Below are 19,485 nucleotides of genomic sequence, written 5' to 3'. Positions count from 1 at the left end.
GTAGAGATGGGGTTTCTCCATGTTGGTCAAGATGGTCTCAAACTCCCGACATCAGGTGATCCACCTCCCTTGGCCTCCCAAAGTGCTGGTATTACAGGCATGTGCCACTGTGCCCTGCCCCTTCCGTGTCTTTTTATGACTTGGTAGCTTATTTATTTATTGAGACAGAGTCTTGCTTTTGTCACCCAGGCTGGAGTGCAATGGCGCGATCTCACCTCACTGCAATCTCCGCCTCCCAGGTTCAAGCGATTCTCCTACCTCAGCCTCCAGAGTAGCTGGGATTACAGGCACCTGCCACCATGCCCGGCTAATTTTTTGTATTTTTAGTAGAGATGGGGTTTCACCATGTTGGCCAGGCTGGTCTCGAACTCCTGACTTCAGGTGATCCACCTGCCTCAGCCTCCCAAAGTGCTGGGATTACAGGTACAAGCCACCACACCCAGCCAGTTTATTTATTTTTACTGTGGAATAATATTCCACTGTCTGGATGTAATACAGTTTATTCACCTACTGAAGGACATTTTGGTTGCTTCTAGTTTTGACAATTATGAATACAGGTGTTATAAATATTTCTGGACAGGTTTTATGTGGACATTAAGTTTTCAACTCGTGACCCCAGGCCTTTTTTGTGACAGTCAAAGCCCTGTCCCTGTGCCTCTCTCCTTGTCCACAAATATGACATGGATGGTTTCCTCCTCTACATTCCTGTAGTACTCTGTGCAGTATCTCATCGAGACTATACCCACATTGAAGGGAAAGGCCATATTTTTTTCATCCCTGTATCCACAATGCCTAAAGACCAACCAATTTTATTGAAATGAATGAACAAATCAATAAAAGTTATCCATTCCACTGTATTATAGATGGTTTAGTACCTATGTGTCTATGTCCCCAATTAATATCAGGCCACTTGTTCATTTTTCTATTCTTATTGCCTAGCAAAGCACCTGGCAATCAATCAATGTCTGTTGAAATCAATACTATTCATGCATTTTCTATATACTGAATCTATAGGGAAAGGGAATATTACGTATAAAAACCCACGTTCTACCCTAAAGAGCTTAGAATCATATGCCTCAGTTTCTCTTCACTATGTACATTCCCAGTGACTGATAGTAAAATGGATCAATTCCACCATATAGATCAAATCTTGGGGGACAAATGCTTTCACGACATTGCCATTCACAGTTACTTATTTCTGTTGTTGTTGTTGTTGTTTGTCTTTGTTTTTTTGAAACGGAGTTTCCCTCTTTCACCCAGGCTGGAGTGCAGTGGCACGATCTTGGCTCACTGCAACCTCTGCCTTCCGGGTTTAAGTGATTCTCCTGCCTCAGCTTCCCAGGTAGCTGGGATTACAGGCACCCGCCACCACGCCTGGCTAATTTTTGTATTTTTAGTAGACATGGGGTTTCACCATGTTGACCAGGCTGGTCTTGAACTCCTGACCTCATGATCGGCCCGCCTCAGCCTCCCAAAGTGCTGGGATTACAGGTATGAGCCACCGCGCCCGGCCCACATTTACTTGTTTTATACTTCTCACCTCTTCCCTGAGAACAGAGCATTTTAGGAACCAATTAGTAACCCAGGAGACTGAGTGACAGCAGGAGTCAAAGCCCGCCAAGCACACGGATGGACACGTCCATGAGCCTGTACCAGCATGAAACAGAGGCACCAAGAAAGATGCTGCTTGATGTTCAACTTTAAGTACTTTTTTAACAGATGCCGCTTTACACCCCCACATTCACCCTCACTGCAATCCAGAAGATACACATTCTCCACAGATGATCCCAAACTCTCCAGGCTCTAGATCTTAAATGCCTGACAGTGGCAGAGTCATGTCACCTGCAGGAATGTCAGGAGTCACATGTGATTGCATGGAACCCCCATTCTTCCCTGCCAAGCTCTCCTCTTCTCCAGGCATGCTTATCCAGAGGAAATGGGTCAGGAGAGCAGAGTGGAACACTGGTCACCAATCTTATCTTCCACCATTTTGCTACAGCAATGTGCCCTGTTTCCGACACACAGGGTCAGACAAGCATTTCCCAGCTCGGTTAATGCAGGGAACGATGAGCTGCTCCATTCCAGTCCCTAATCCTGGGTTTGAGTCCCCACACCAGCTACCCAGAGCTGCATGGTTAACTTATGCACAGCAACTTATTTGGGGTCCACCTCTCACTCCAATAAAATCTGCAGACATTAATAAGAACATTATAGGCCGGGCGCGGTGGCTCACGCTTGTAATCCCAGCACTTTGGGAGGCCGAGGCAGGTGGATGATTTGAGGTCAGGAGTTCCGAGACAAGCCTGGCCAACATGGTGAAACCCCGTCTCTACTACAAATACAAAAATTACCCGGGTGTGGTGAAGGGCGCCTGTAATCCCAGCTACTCAGGAGGCTGAGGCAGGAGAATTGCTTGAACCTGGGAGGCGGAGGTTGCAGTGAGCTGAGATCACACCACTGCACTCCAGCCTGGAAAAAAAGAACATTATAAAAATGGACCAAAGGATAAGAACTTGTGGAAGAATTCCCATACTGTAAGATTTTCTTTTAAAAGAAGAACACATTCCAGTTTCAGAACCTTCTTTCTCATAACTCTTAACATTTCCTATTTGTGATGAAAATAAACCACCAATTATCTGACCAGCTGGCAAGCACTCACGTTTCCCAAAGAATTCCGGGAACTAAGGGAATTTGATAACTTCATCTAGATTTACAGAGTCTAGGAAATGAGACTTAACAATTCAATACTAGAAATCTCAAAAAGTTAAAAAAAAAAAAAAATACCTAATATACAATGGATGTCTTTATGGACATGGTGTTAAACTGAGCGCTTTAAAAGAGGGGAGAGGGAGAGTTAGCATCTACACTGGGTACTTCACGGAGTCAGCAGCGGTTTCTGTGAACGTATGGAGCGCATACAATACGAGGGCGTGTTGAGTCCTAGAACCTGCAGCCTTGCCGCCCCAGCACTGCACACTCCTTAGGGCCTATCAGAGACAAATGAAACAATGATGATTAACTAGCTGCACTGTCATGGGTTTGCAGTAGAGACTTAGGATCTAGCTAATAAATCACAAGTCGATCCTTAAAATTGTTAAAATTTATTATTTTATACAAAATGTTTATAGAAAATGACTTTTCTTCGGCACCAAACTTTTTATAGGGCGATGTCAACTTATAGTTTCAACAGTATCTTTATAGCTTCTAAAATTCATCTGAAAAATAGATGTCCATAAAGCATTACACGAATTCCCCTGTGAATGCTGGCTATATCTATGGTTGTAAGGAAACTCCGTATGTAACATCACTGGAATTTACAAGGGCTTAAATGCACCCACTACATGACAATGCCATGGGTAAATGGCACTACAATGGTGATATGGTTTGGCTCTGTGTCCCCACCCCAATCTCAAGTTGAATTGTAACTCCCAACGTTGGGGGAAGGACCTAGTAGGAGGTAGCTGGATCATGGGGGCAGATTTCCCCCTTGCTGTTCTCCTGATAATGAGGAGTTCTCATGAGATCTGATGGTTTAAAAGTACGTGGCACCTCCCCCTTTGTGCTCTCTCTCTCTTCTGCTCCACCATGGTAAAACATGCTTATTCTCCTTCACCTTCTACCATGATTATAAGTTTCCTGAGGCCTCCCAGCCATGCTTCCTGAAGAGCCTGTGGAACTGTGAGTCAAGTAAACCTCTTTTCTACATAAATTACCCAATCTCTGGTGGTTCTTTACAGCACTGTGAGAATGGACGAATACAAATGTGCTACATGGACTGTGCATTAACACCCCAATGTGTACCAGGCAGCTAAGCCTAAAGGGCTTCCAGACATAAAGATGCCCTGATGATCAAGGACCTCCTCTCCCTTTCTTTTAGGACTTGGTCCTGAACTATCTAAGTGTGTCAACGCACACCAGGTTAAAGCCTGCTTCTGAGGAAGCTTCTCGGAGAAGAGAGGCAGAGAAAGAGCTTGTATTTCATTAAGAAAATGATTCTTCCTTTTGTTCCTACAGTAAATTTATTTCATCAGCTTGCAGCATCATTTCTCTGTACTTATTCCCAGTGAGTTTTTGAACTTCATTCTGAAGGTAATTCTGTTCCACATCACATCCCAGAATGCAAAATGGTGCAGCCACTATGGAAAAACAGTACGGCAGTTTCTCAAAATAACAAAAATAGTCTTATCCTAGGATACAGCAATCCCACTTCTGAGTATACAACGAAAATAACTGAAAGCAGGGTTTTGTAAATCCACGTTCACAGAAGAATTATTCACAATAGCCGAAAGCTAGAAGCAACCCAGGTGTCCACTGCTGAATGAATGGATAAATAGTATGAGGAGGACGATTACACACGCTGGAGGATGATGCAGCCTTCAAAAGAAAGGAGATTCAGGAACATGCTACATCATGAATGAAACTTACAGACACTATTCTAAGTGAAATGAGCCAGTCATCAAAGGACAAATATTGAACGATTCCACTTCAATGAGGTGCCTAGAGCAGGCAAATTCATAGAGACAGAAAGTAGAATGGGGGTTGCCAGGGGCTTTGGGGAGGGGGAATGGGGAGTTAGTGATTAACAGGATCAGAGCTTCAGTTTTGCAAGGTAAGAAGAGTTCTAGAGATGGATGGTGGTGATAATCGCACAATGATGTGAATGTACTTAATGTGCTTTGTGCCCCTGAGTGAATGTACTTAATGCCCCTGAACTACACATGTAAAAACAGTAAATTTTGTTACAGGTGTTTTACCACAATTTAAAAAATGCAGACAGGAGAAAAAGTAATTGAGGAATGGGGCTCACATCTATAAACAATTGAAAACGGTTATTCACAATGCAATCTGTTAACACTACTTTTAAAAATAAGAAAACAAAGAATCTATTTTCTTTACATGAGATCTTAGAAAAATGAGGTAGGACCTTATCACATGAGGAAAATGGGTGACTATCCATGTGTATGCACTAAATAATTGCTAATATTTCTTTATACAAAGAGCTTTTTTATATGTCTGGCAAAAAAAGGAATAAACTGAACATCTTTGAAAATAATGGCAAATTATGCATTTGGGACAGGCTTTGCACTGAAAGCCAATGATGAGATTCAAGAGCCACAAATCCACTAGCCTTTTATTGCTAAAAAACCAAACCTGTAAACAAGTCAAGTTTGAATGGGGAAAAGGTGGAAACAGCACAGATTAAGCTGACAGAACTCAAGAAAAAAGGCCCTGTGGAAAATTCATCAGTAAAAGTATTTTCTTAAAGGTTAACTTACTTCAAAACACACACACACACACACACACACACGCATGCATGCGCACACGCACACACACACACACGGCTACAGACTATTATACACAAGGAAGGAAAACCCACTTATCTAGGCATCATTTGAAAACCCATATATGTGAGTAATGGTTTAATATGAGAAGGATCTGATGACAAATGAATGTTTTGTTGTTTTTCAAAAAAAAGTAATTATTTCTGTTAAACATTTTTTTGGAGACAGTGTATTGCTGCCGCCTTGGCTGGAGTGCAATGGCACCATTGTAGCTCAGTGCAACCTCAATCTCTGGGCTCAAGCGATCCTCCCACCTCAGCCTCCCAAGAACCTGGGACTACAGGAGTGCAAAACCGCATCTGGCTCAAGTTTTTATTTTTATTTTTAGTAGAGATGAGGTCTTGCTATGTTGCCCAGGCTGGTCTCAAACTCCTGAGCTCAGGTGATCATCCTGCCTCGGCCTCCCAAAGTGCTAGGATTATAGGTGTCAGCCACTGCACCCGGCCCAAATGAATGTTTATGATGTCCTCAAAGGTTTGTGCTGGGGGTGAGGGTAGACCTCTAAGGCTCCCATCAGCTCTAAGAAACCACCCCGTTCACTACCAGTCTCAATCGTAATATTCCTGAAGTGTTCTCCTTATAAGAGGCCAAATAGTAATTATAATGTTCTATTTTGGATAACAAACCAGCAATTCGTGAAACTATGTAATGAAATTTTTGTCCTTTTTTTTTAATGACTACTTTTAATGATGCTCTAAAAGGCAGCTGAATTTTAATCTAGTGCACAAACCAGTTGGCTGGCTCCATGCTCTGTGTCCCTGCTGCCTTCTCCGTCCTCAATTGGCTTTTCATTGGAGCCTATAAAATTAAATTTAGGAGGAGGTTTACATTCGTGGGGAAAGCCTGGCAAGTACACACTGAATACTAAATAGCACGCATGTTCACACAGCGCTTCAAGCTATTACAAATTGTGACTCAAAGTTGCTCCAGTTTATTGTGACTTTAAAACATTTCTAGGCCAGGCATGGTGGCTCATATCTGTAATCCCAGCACTTTGGGAGGCCAAGGCGGGTGAATCACCTGAGGTCAGGAGTTTGAGACCAGTCTGGCCAACATGGCAAAACCCCATCTCTACTAAAAATACAAAAAAATTATCTGGGCGTGGCGGAGTGCGCCTGTAGTCCCAGCTACTTGGGAGGCTGAAGCAGGAGAATTGCTTGAACCTGGGAGGCAGAGGTTGCAGAGAGCCAAGATCATGCAACTGCACTCCAGCCCGGGCAACAGAGTGAGACTCCCCATCTCAAAACAAACAAAAACAACAACAAAAACATTTCTATGTCTTCAGGTTATTTCTACAACAAAGTTTTAAGCAGGAGTATGTTTTGTTTTCTTTTCTAAGAGAATAAAGACACCATTCCTTCTGTAGGTTGGGAGTATATTCTCCCTCTCCCTACCACATTAAATCATCTAAATCAATTAATTCCCTACCTGAGAGAGCTAAAGTACTGCCTTGTGGAAATTATCTCATAGACAGAACTCGATAATGTTTGACCAGGTTTACAAGGTTTGCATCTCCTGGGGTTACAGAGAGCTGTTTTGGGAAGTGTTTCATTTTTGCTGTTTTGGGATTAGCATAACCATGACAACCAAGGCATGCTCTCACTCAGTAGAAGGGAATGGCTGCTCTCAAAGGCCTTGTGCCCTTCTCCCTACCACTGATACCTATCAGAATGTTGTTCAAAATCCTATAACCCACCAACCCTCGACCCATCTCATCTTAGGGCATCACAATATCACAGATTTTCCTACAGCCCTTTGGCAGATTTTGACCAGGTGGGCAGAGGTATTAATAACTATAACGGCTTGAGGAGGCTGGGGTGTATTTATCGAGCAAGTTGCAGTGTGCAGTCACTATGCTAGGCAGACAGAAAGGAAAGCAAGAAGATGAGCATCTCTCTTTGGGTCAGTGATACGGTTTGGCTGTGTCCCCACCCAAATCTCATCTTGAACTGTAGATTCAATCTCATCTTGAATTGTAGATTCCCATGTGTTGTGGGAGGAACCCTGTAGGAGGTGACTGAATCATGGGAGCAGGTATTTCCCATGCTGTTCTCGTGATAGTAAGTCTCACAAGATCTGATGGTTTTATAAGGAAGTTTTTCTGCACGAGCTCTTTGCCTGCTGCCATCCATGTAAGACATGACTTGCTCCTCCTTGCCTTCTGCCATGATTGTAAGGCCTCCCCAGCCATGTGGACCTGTGGGTCCATTAAGCCCCTTTCCTGTATAAATTTCCCAGTCTCAAGTATGTCTTTATCAGCAGTGTGAAAATGGACTAATTCCATCGATGATGTACAAAAATAACCAGCTACATCGGAGTACATGGTAAGTGGCATGTTAGAGGAACTAGCGAAACGCCGTAGAAAGTCAGAGAATAGAGCAAATGGTTATTCTCCCTGATGGTGGTGTTCTTTGAGAGTGGAGTACCTAATGTGTTTTTAGAAGTAGCCCATTTGAATGGGTCTTGAAGGATGAGTAGGAGTTTGCTAGGTAAACAAAGATGGAAACGTGATGACTTAGTCTGCTCAGGTGGACATAACCAAAAACTATGCACTGGGTGGCTTAAACAACAGAAATCAATGTTTTCACGGTTCTGGAGGGTGTGAAGTCTACACTCAAGGTACGAGCTGATCTGGTTCTCTGAGGGCTCCCTGCCTGGCTTGCAGATGGCCACCTTCTCCTTGTGTCCTCACATGGCTGAGTGACAGCAAGCGAGAGCTCTCTGGTATCTCTTCTCCTAAGGTCACTAGTTCTATCAGATCAGAGCTCCATCCTCATGACCTCATTTTACCTTAATTACTGTACTTCCTTACTCCAAATACAGCCACATGGTGGGTAGGGCATCAATAAGTTAATTAGGGTGGGGAGTACAATTTAGTCCACAGCACATGAGTCATGAAAGGGCTAGAGATGCTATTTTATGCTATTATTTTCTCCCTTTTAAGACTAATGTGAGAATTCAATGAAACCATGACCACAAAGTACCTAGCGAAAGGCCTGGCACATGACACACATTCTTTATTACTGCTGCCACCGTGACGGTGAAGGGAAATTTACAGAATGAATGACAGGGGATGAGTTGACACTGGAAGGAGGTCCCACTTCTCAACCCTAAAGGCGTGTATCTGCAACATCCCAAGTGGAACCCATTAGTACAGCAGCGTACCACAGGGCTGAGTCCCTGGGGCAGAGTCCCCAGAGGGCTGCCGCCTGCAGTCGCCTTGGAATTCAGCTGGAGGTGACATAAAGCTAGGCTCTTCCAATCAAATGTACCTGTGGGTCTTCTTTGGACCCTGATAAGCTGCAGATGCTGATTCCAGAGGCCCCAGAATCTGTATTTCTGACAAACTTCCAAAGAATGCTGCTGCTGGGGCAAGGACCAGGTTTGAGTGGCCAAGTGCCAGACACATGGATGAGATACTATCAATGACATGGGGTCCTCTGAGGCCAGGCTGACTGCATCTGGGGTTTCTCACTCTGATTTCCATCCGAGGCTAACATCAAGCCAGAGATGCATCCACAGTAAAAGATACCAAACCTGGGCTGGGTGCGGTGGCTCACACCTACAATCCCAGCACTTTGAGGATCACTTGAGTTATGAGACCAGCTTGGGCAATGTAGTGAGACCCCCATCTCTATAAATTTTTTTTAAAAAAATTAGCAGGTAGACATCGGAGGGAGGCAGCTGCTAGCCAAGGGACACCAGGGACCACCAGCCACCCTAAAAGCCAAAAGAACCCGGGAAGGAGTCTACTCAGAGTCTCTGAGGAGTCACAGTCCTCATGACCCCTTCATCTCTGACTTCTTGCCTCCAGAACAGTGAGAGAATAGATTTCTGCTGTTGTTGGCCACTTGGCTTGTAGTACTTTGTTGTGGCAGCCCTAGAAAGTAAAAGCTGCCTTAGGGATGGCCTCATCACCTGTTCCTTTGCCACGGGTGTGCAGGAACAATGCAGTTGGGTTGATCAGTTTTCCTTCTGAATAAACAGATTACAGTGAAGTAATAACCCTGTTAGTGGATTTAGAACCATATAAAAATTGTGGCCTTCAAAATTTCTCATCTTGATCTTCAAATATACTCAGCAAATAGTAGACTCATTATGGGAGGTGATCTATTTTTCTTACTGCTAAAAGGCATTCTTCTTTTGATTATTGTTGCTCTAGGTGTGAACAGTACTCCACAATTGAAATATTTTCAATTCTCTTTACAAAATATTTTCTCTTTTGAGACCCTCCCCCTACAGCCTGGTGAGGTGGGAGGGGTCAGATGCCAGGCCCAAAATCACACCAAGTCCCCGCTGCCCACCCAGGACAGCCTCTACCTCAGCCCAGCCCTTCCTAGCTCCCAGGCTCATGTGAAAATCTGTCAATGAGAGCACAGTTTGAGAAATTCCACAGGAACTCACCTATCTGTCCGGAAATGCACATTTTTCCTAGAAAGATTAGCACAAGGCTACTGCCAGACTCGGCTTAATACAAACCAGGAGACAAATGTCAGGTTGTGGCTAAATGTGGCAGACTGAACACAGGAGCTTATCTCCACTTCATCAGGAAAGCCCACTGCAACAACAGTGAAAGAATTAAAAAGGAAAGGGCACGGTGGCTCACGTCTGTAATCCCAGCACTTTGGGAGGCCGAGGTGGGAGCATCACTTGCGGCCAGGAGTTTGAGACTAGCCTGGGAAACATAGTGAGACCTCGTCTCTACAAAAATAAAGTTAGTTGGGCATAATGGTCTCAGCTGCTCAGGGGCTGAGGTGGGAGGATGGCTTGAGCCTGGGAGTTGGAGACTGCAGTGCTATGATCATGCCACTTCACTCCAGCCTAGACAAAGTAAGACCCTGTCTCAAAAAATAATAATAATAATAACAGAAAGGTGGAAAGGAATAAATTCATGGAAAAGAGAGAAAATGAAAGAGGAGACAGGAGGGGACAGAGTTCCCCCAAATTGTGAAAGGTGACCAAGAAGAAAGGAGAAATCTAGTCACAGAGGAGAGGAGGAAGAGTCAGCAACAGGAGGTGGTCACATTACACAGAGTGCCCCAAAAGGTCGGACATGGGAGATGCCAGGTACTTCCAATAATGCAGGAAGAGGGGAAAACTTTTAGAAATACTATAATTTATACCCACAGATAGCTAAGAGTTTATAACTTTAAACAAAACACAGAAAGTTACAAAAAGGGACATTTGAATAACAAGAAAGAGCTCTTAGAAATAAAAAAAAAAGTAAGAGAAATAAAAATTTCACTAGAAGATTTGAAAGTTGAGAACTCCCCTAGAAGCTAGACTTGAAGGTAAACAGATGGGAAAGAAAAGAGGATATAAGACATTTAGAGCCACAAGTCAAGAGCTTCAACATCTGAGTAACATGACTTCTAGACAAAGAGACCGCAAAGGAAAGGAAATTAGGCAAGAATAAGATAAGAAAAATTTCCAGAAGCTTCCAGATTGAAAAGGGCCAGAGACTATCTCACAGAATGAATGAGTAAAGCTCATCTCAAGGCAAATTATTGGGAAATCTGAAAGACAAGGAATGAAAGGAAGATTGTAAAAGTTACAAGGGAGAAAATCAGAATGGCTCAGGGCTTAGTGAAAGTGAAACAGGAGAATTCCCTGGATCCCTTCAGGGGACCTGCCACAGGGGGTCTGGCTTGCTTACTCAGCCACCAGGCTAAACCCCTCGCAAGTGGGTGCCGGGACCAAGGCAAGCAGCTTTTGGGCTCCAGCCCCATGGTAGTCTCTAGGGGTGTCAATGCTCTTTTAGCAGTTGCCGTCTGAGGATGTCCAAGTGTTAACCAGCTCAGTGGAGAGTCAGGGTGACAGCCTTTTACACCCTGCCCTCTTGGTACCCAAGTTCTTGTCCAGTATCCCCGGAAGAATCAGGTCACAGGGACTTCAAGGGTGGTGAATGTGGAGGTTTTCTTAAGTGGTGGAAGTGGCTCTCAGCAGAAGGGGAGCTGGAAAGGGGATGGTGCAGAAAGAAGGTGATCTTTCCCTGAAGCCAGGCCATCTCCAGCAGGATTCCTCTCCAGAGTCCTGATGTCTGAAGTTAAGCCGTATCTATCTGTAGTCTACGACACTCAGTTGCTGCTTCTCCTCTCAATGTTCAGCTGCTTGTCCCTCTACCAGCTGAAGTCTGGGGTTTATATGGGCACAGGATGGGACAGTGGGGTGGGCCAGAAAGCAACACTTGGGTGCAAAAACAGGAATGCCTGTTCTCTTTTAGGGCTGTGGGTCTAGGCTTGAGGGTAGAGCCCTTGCCAGGGACCCTGCCCTCCTGCCTGTCTGTATCAAAAGTATATTAGAAGCCAGAACAGGGTGTTCCTACCTTTTTCACTTTCCAGACGTCAGCAGTAACATCTGTGTAAATCTGGACACTTGAGACCAGATGCAACGCTCTGGGGCTTTACCCTGTGGGCAGAAGGGATCGATATACCTGCACACCTGCACCTCAGCTCTGCTGTGTCTACTGGGACTTTCCAGGCTGGAGGACAACAGAGTCCCAAAGTTACACTCACTGGAGGCAAGCTACTTCTTGTGCCTCAGTTTCCTCTTACATAAAATAGACGTAAAGATTGAACCACTTCACTGGGTCACTGTAAGGATTAAGTGACTTAGTATACACCATGCCCTTAGAAAAGCATCCAGACTAGGTGAGCTCTAATGGGCATTTGGATGACGATGATGATGTGGAGGAGGAGAAGTTGGAAGAGGAAAAATTAAATGACTCAAAAGCTGAACAGCAGACCGGATGGCACCCTCGTCAGGAAACTGCGATCACCACTGACAGGAACTAAAACTTTAAATGCAAACCCTGGGGAGCTGGAACAAGGCTTTCATTCTGGGGCAAAGTAGTTAAATGTTTAGGCCTGCCCATCGGTGCTGCCCACAAATGCTGCGATTCTTCTTGCTTGCTGTGGCTCTAGGGGCGGCCACGCTGCCCCTGAGGACACACTGTCTCCTTGTTCCCCTCGGCACTAAGTCCCAGCGTTCAGAACCCTTGTTAAACACACTTCAGATTAGGTTTCAGAGTCCCCGACTCCAGGCTGTGAAGAGAATGGGCCCTTTCAGCTCCCTCACTATAATGGAGCAACGACACAACCACGGCGTCATTAGTACACAACTCCCTCCTCCTTTCATTCCAGAACTCTGCAAAGATAGATAGATAGGGTGTGTGTGTGTGTGTGTGTGTGTGTGTGTGTGTGTGTACGTGTGGGGGATTTCTACTGCTTTCTTGCAAACCTGGTATGAAGCAAGCAACAGAAACAAAAACATTTAGGGGAGAATCCAGCTCTTCATAGTGCTAGGTTTGTCATCTCCTGATCTTGAGTAATTCATTATCTTTTCATACCTTTTAGAAGTAGATGAATAAAAAATTCTAAAATTTATCTAAATTAAAAAATCATCTTGACACCTTGATACTTTAATATCTATTAGGCAGAGAATAAAATATCACACGAAAACTGAACAAGTCAAGTATAAACCAGATGATGACTGCTTGTAGAAAGTAGGACATCACTTCCAGCAAGAGCAAAAGATGTGTCTTTTTCCTCATGTCTAGTAAGATTGGCACTTTTCTCCTTGGGCTCAGTGGTCTAAAGAAGTCACGAAAGTGCATTCAGCCCACTGAACCTGAATCTTTAGAGAACACACCTGATATCATATACTAATACTTGGCTTCCAAAACTATTATCCCAAAGGAAGGCGGAAAGTAGAAATTGTGTTGAACTTAGTCCCGTGACTCAGCAGAAATGTGAAGACTTTGTAAAACAAAGCCACCAATGACACCTGTGGTTCCCATTCTCATCCTCCATCATATGCAGGTGAAGTTCTTCAATCTTGTCTCTGAGACACAGCTTTTCCCCAAGAACCAATCTCACGTGAAAGAAAAATTATTCTGTTTACAGACACTTTCTACAGAAAATATTTTTTAACATTTTTTTCAAATAGTTGGGAGAATGGGAAGATTTTCTTACCCCTTAGAAGGAGACTTTAATGTTTTTATGCAAAAGGCTTTTAAATTAAAAATCCATGAATCAAACTGAAGTATGAAAACACAGCTTTCCAGATCCTTTAAGAATTCTTAGCTCTTTAGTTTCCAGAAAACTTCCCAAACATTTTTACTTTTCATTCTTTTTTTTAAAATGTACTTTTCAGGTTTAATATTCTGTTAACCATGGGAGTGACTGGGGATGGGGGTGGGCTTCAGCTCCAGCTTTGTGTTCTGCAAAGAGGTCAGAGTTCTAACCAGATACTTGGTATTTATTCTCCTTTGAAAAGCTGGAAAGCACAGATTAATATGGAAAAGAACTTTACAAACAGGTATATAACAAAAGTACAATCATATCCAACAGACACAGAAAGGAGAATGGTGGTTGTAGGGCTGGGGGTGGAGGAGGGAGAGTGGGGAGTGGGGAGTGGGGAGTTAGTGTTTAATGGGGAACAGAGTTTCAGTTTGGGAAGATGAAAAAGTTCTGGAGAGGTGGGGATGGCTGAGCAACAACATAAACATACTTAATACCACTGAACTGTACACTTAGAATGGTTAAAATGGTAAAGTTATGTTATGTATATTTTACTACAATAAAAAAATAGGAAAAAAGCATATCCAAAAATACTGACAATCTACAAAATGGACTGGTAAACTGGGTGGGTGTGGGGAGGGTAGAAAAAGTCAAGCACTATAAAAAGTATTTTCATTATAAAGATGGAGGGAAAACTAACTTTGATGTCATTTTCAACAGATGAAGCTATTACTATTAGGTGCAAAACTGTGGGAGATATTTGGGAACACCACAGAATAGGGGAAGGCAGGGGTTCTAGGCTCATCATGTCAGGACTTTGAAGCTGGCTTGCCATTTACTAGCTATGGGGCTCAGGCAGGTCTCCAGGCCTGCCTGGACACTGGCTTTCCCATCTGAACAACGGAATGATAACGTCCCATAAAAGAGTGGTTGTGGGAGTTAAATGAAGGAAATCTATATAAAGTGCTAAGCACCAGTGCCACCAACCAGCAGAGATTCAAGAAGTCAGTTACCCGCCTTGCTTCATTTTTAGTTGAAATATGTTGTGTTATTTTCAATGTTTGGTAGCTATGAAAATTCCACCTTCAGTATTTTTAAACCTCACTGTACTTTAATCACTATAAAATAAAACTTACACTTCCCCTTATATTTCACTATCTTCTGATGAGCGGCTGGGGAATGAGACACTGACTAGAAGAGGAAAAAGGTGGGAAATGGGGTCTGTATGATCCACAAATGAGGAAACCAATAAGAAGCAAAAAATGATATGGGTTCACTACGGATGGCAGTCTCTTCCCACTGAAAGCTTGCTAGAGTAAGACAAAATACCAACGCACAGATTCTCAATTTAGGAAAAAGAAACTTACAAATAAGCATATAACAAAAGTATATAAAGCATATCCAACAACACTGACAGTCTAGAAGGACTAAAAGATTATGAATTACTAAGCACATTTTTTAAAAATATGAGTATCAGACAACCAGTTTCCTTAGGTGTTAATAAACCACAGTTCTGGGAAACAAGATGGTTCTGCTTTGTGTACAACACAGATTCTGTAAGCTCCGTCAAATGCAATAGCAAGGGATGCTGATCAATGGCCAGGATTTAATTAAGGAACTAATTCCGATTGATTATAGCAGTGATTCCAAGGGCACTCTGGAAATGAGGCTTGCCTGAAAACTTCTAAGCACTCATGTCCTCTGGCCCCAAACCTAGAGAGCCTCACATGCTTGAATGTTCCTGCAGTGACTTCACTTCACATACATACTCACACATTTGTGGACATTCGTAACACTCAGGAACTGGGATACCACGCAGCTTAATGACATTCTTCACCTTCTGTGAGTACCTTGATGATTTTTTTTTTTTTTGAGATGGAGTCTCACTCTGTTGCCCAGGCTGGAGTGCAGTGGTGTGATCTTGGCTCACTGCAACCTCCGCCTCCCGGATTCAAGTGATTCTCCTGCCTCAGCCTCCCAAGTAGCTGGGATTACAGGCACGTGCCACCACGCCCAGCTAATTTTTGTATTTTTAGTAGAGACAGGGTTTCACCATGTTGGTCAGGCTGGTCTCGAACTCCTGACCTCAGGTGATCCACCCGCCTCGGCCTTCTAAAGTGCTGGAAGTGAGCCACCATGCCCGGCAGATGAAATTTTTTTTCTGACAATTTCCTTGAATTTCTCTGCCTGCATTTAACCTCTGTCACTTACGATAACCATCTGACTTATCACATAAACAATTTCCAAATAGCTTCTCAAGTCAGCTTTATCAGAAACAGTCATCTTCTATTTTAAATCAGACTTGTCACTCCTCTACTCAAAACGTTTTTCACTCAGAGTAAAAGCCACAGCCCTCACAATGGAAAAAAGGGTCCCCAGTGATCTGCCCCACCCCTGTCACCTACCTGAGCTCATATCCAAATGTCCTCCCTCTGGCTCACTCCTCTCCAGCCAGGCCAGCTGTTCTCTAGCACACGAGGCACATACCCACCTCCGGGCCTTTGCACAGGCTGGAGCACTCTGTCCTCAGAAATCTTTGTGGCTAATTCCCTCACCTCTTTCTTTGTTTTGCTCACATCAGGTATTCAACAAACCTGATCCTGACCACCCTACTTCAAATTACAATTTGCCCCACACCTCCACCCCTGATTCTGCTCTATTTCTTTTTATTTTTCATTTTTACATACCACTTTCCACACCCAAAAGACAACATCTTCTTCTAACGCTCCTTACACATTGCCGTCTTTCTCTCCTGGAAGGCACACTCCCTCGGGATATGGATCTTGTTTTATTCACGACAACAGCCTGATGCATGGTAGGTGCTCATAAAGATTTGCTGAATGAATAAAATAATTTTAAAACCATAATTCCCATGGAGAGACCATAATAATACAGTCTTTAACAAAAACAACTATAAGCTGGGGTCAGGAGTCTAAAGCGAACTAGAGAAAATATATATATATTTGAGACAGAGTCTTGCTCTGTTGCCCATGATGGAGTACAGTGGTGCCATCTCAGCTCACTGCAACCTCTGCCTCCCAGGTTCAGGCGATTCTCCTGTCTCAGCCTCCCAAGTAGCTGGGATTATAGGTGCACACCAGCACAGTCGGCTAATTTTTGTATTTTTAGTAGAGATGGGGTTTCGCCATATTGATCAGGCTGGTCTTGAACTCCTGACCTCAAGTGATCCATCCGCCTTGGCCTCCCAAAGTGCTGGGATTACAGGCGTGAGCCACCATGCCTGGCCAAGAATATATTTTTTTATTTCAAGAAATTGTTGCTCAAAGAGATGCTGTCTGCAAAAAGCCATAAATGCTGACCATTAACAAAAGGCCAACTATATGAAAAAAGCTTAAAAGAAACAGAGAAAATAGAGGATGACATTCTTTCGATAGGGAAACATGTTAACTTCTACAATAACGCACAACAAAACTAGTCATATGACGGTCACACAGGAAAAGAAACACCTAGGGGAAGTTTAAACTTGCAGAATGAACGTGTCACATCACAAGCTGTGACTGGCAGCGCAGCGTTTCTACAATATCCCGCAGGTGGCTTTTAAGAAAAAATTAAATATATGACTCCATCAATGTGTTGAGTTTTTCCGGATTCAGTGCTCTTGGAGTACAGGAGGCCCCTCCCTTATCCTCAGTCTTGCTTTCTCTGGTTTCAGTTACCCTTGGTCAATTATAAATGGAAATTTTTAAATGGAAAATTTCAGAAATAATCCCTAAGTTTTGAATTTCCCACTGTTCTGAGCAGTGAGGAAATCTCTCGCCATCCTCTCTGTCCCACCCTGGACATAACTTCTCCCTTCACCCAGCAGATCCAGGCTGTCCATGCTCAAGGGCCACCTCGGTGAGCAGATCAGCTTTCGAGATACTGCAGTGCTTGTGTTCAAGTCTCCCCGAATTCACTTCCTAATGGCCCCAAAAAGTAGTGATGCTGGCAACTGGGGTATGTCAAAGCGAAGCCTTAGAGTGCTTCTTTTAAGCACAAAGGCCAAAAGTTCTTGACTTAATGAGGAAAGGAAAAGAGTCATGTGCTGAGGTTGCTAAGATCTGCAGTAAGAATGAATCTTCCATCTGGGAAATTGTGAAGAAGGAAAAAGAAATTAATGCTACTTTTGCCATTGCACCTCAAACTGCAGAAGTTAAGCCACAGTGCGTGTAAGTGCTTTGTTAAGATGGAAAGGGCTTTATATGTGTTGAAGACATGAACAACAAGAAAGAAAAATAAAATCCTAAGGCTCTGAACCCACCCAACAGACCCTCCTCTTGGCCAAGGGGACCCCAGAGTAACCTTAAAGCTGGGTCTGTGGCTGTGAGGGGATGGGAGGTCCGAGGAGCCTGGTTACGCCCCCATCCTTGCTTGCTAAAGGCCACAGGCTTTCTTCCCTAAGGGCCGAACAAAAGCCAGTTCTTTCCAAAGATTCCACCTAGGACTTAACCAACAGACTGACACCACCCCTCCCTTTCGCGAGGTCAATGAAACAACAAACCAGCATTCCACCAGCCTGTGGGGGGTGTGCAGTGAGGGCCTGCGTGTCCTCAGCTTCAGCTTAACACATTAGAGTCCAGAAAACTCTGCCCTCGGATCATGCTAACACTGCCATGTTTTGAACATGGGACCCATGAATCTCAATTGCGTGCGCATGGTTCTCCTTTCATGAATATTCATGACTCCTCCTACAGCTTATTGAATATGCCTATTACCCACCCAATTCAGCATAAATTTTTGTCTTATTCTTCCCCTCTGAAGTGTCTGTTTCTGGCTTCTGACCAGAGGCTATGCTTCCCAGCCTGTCAGAATGCCCGCTTGGCAGGCTGCAACCCTTTATGAGAAACAAAAAGCTCCTTTCCAAATTTACAAACTGTCTCATTCTTCAGCTGACAACAGAAACGTGTCTGGAGTGACAGCAATCAGGTCTGGTACTATCCATGGCTTCAGGCATCCACTGAGGTCTTGGAATGTATCCCCCGTGGACAAGAGGGAAGGACTTTATCAGGAACTTCAGTTCCCTTTAAACTGGCTCACCAGTTAACTTTGTTGCTCTCATGTGATTGTTTTAAAATCTGGCCAAGAGAAGGAAGCCTGAGATTTAGCACATTCCATTGTTAACTCAAACTGGTTTTGAGTTTTTTGCTCAGTTTAAGTCCCTTGTTATAAAGCCTTATCTTAAAGTAAACCATCCTAACAAGCACCGTTTTAATGATAATTCCCTTTTATGTAGGTATCATCACTCCAAAAGTTAGCTGTTTGAAAATTAAAGGCAAATGTAAGATATATAATAAGAAACATGGGTTTCGATTACACATTTTAAAGAAAATCCTGTCAAATTATAAACTAAATTTAGTGACATGGGCAGCCTACAGTGACCTAATACCAGCACTGACATAAAAGCCATGTTGGAAAACAGAGAGAGGTTTCTGAAAAAACAAAGCAAGTAATAAGAGCCATCTTTAAAAACAAATATTTTTTAACACTTCTATGATTTGACAGCATTCAAAATGTGAATCTACGGTGGTGACCTACAGCAAGAAATTTACACAAATGAAAACGGAGTGTGTCTTCTTCCATAGAGAGTTAGGGTTATTCAGAGCAACAGTATTCTACCAATTGCGTGTACTCATTAAATGCATTTGGTCCACATTTATAAACAATAACATTAGTGCTCAAAACAAATCAAATTAAAATACCAAAGGACAACAAGCACATTTTTTAAACAAATCTGTCATCTATCAAAAATTATACATGCCCTAAAAGAAAAGAGTTCGGAGGTTTGCCTAGGAATTGGACAGTTGAGACTCAATTCTAGCTGACACAGGCAGCAAAATGATCTAGTTTTAAAAGCTTAGATCTGCCTTCACCACCTAACTCCTCAACCGTGTGAGATGACTTTAACATATTCTAAAGAATTATGCCAACAGAAAAGTTTATTAGAGCTGCATATCCCAGTGGGCACGTACCAGGTACTCTATTTTACAAAAACCACTGTGAAAATTACATATTGCTCTCTCCTCCCTAAAGGCATGATTAGTCCCAATTGTAGTGAATCAGGAGAGGAGATGCAGTAACCAGCACGTGTGGAAAAGAAATCAGGCAACAGATTTGCAGAAACA

At 43.3% G+C, this 19,485-nt stretch overlaps 1 protein-coding gene across 4 annotated transcripts in view; it reads right to left on the bottom strand.

Moving 5' to 3' along the window:
* FARP1 (FERM, ARH/RhoGEF and pleckstrin domain protein 1) overlaps nucleotides 1-19,485 on the bottom strand; it is a 313,335-nt gene that overhangs the window by 109,111 nt on the left and 184,739 nt on the right.

The sequence above is a fragment of the Pongo abelii genome, chromosome 14 (genome assembly GCF_028885655.2).
Source record: "Pongo abelii isolate AG06213 chromosome 14, NHGRI_mPonAbe1-v2.0_pri, whole genome shotgun sequence".
Taxonomy (NCBI): domain Eukaryota; kingdom Metazoa; phylum Chordata; class Mammalia; order Primates; family Hominidae; genus Pongo; species Pongo abelii.
The sequence above is the reverse complement of the archived record's forward strand: the minus strand, read 5'-3'. Positions and strand labels throughout refer to the sequence as shown.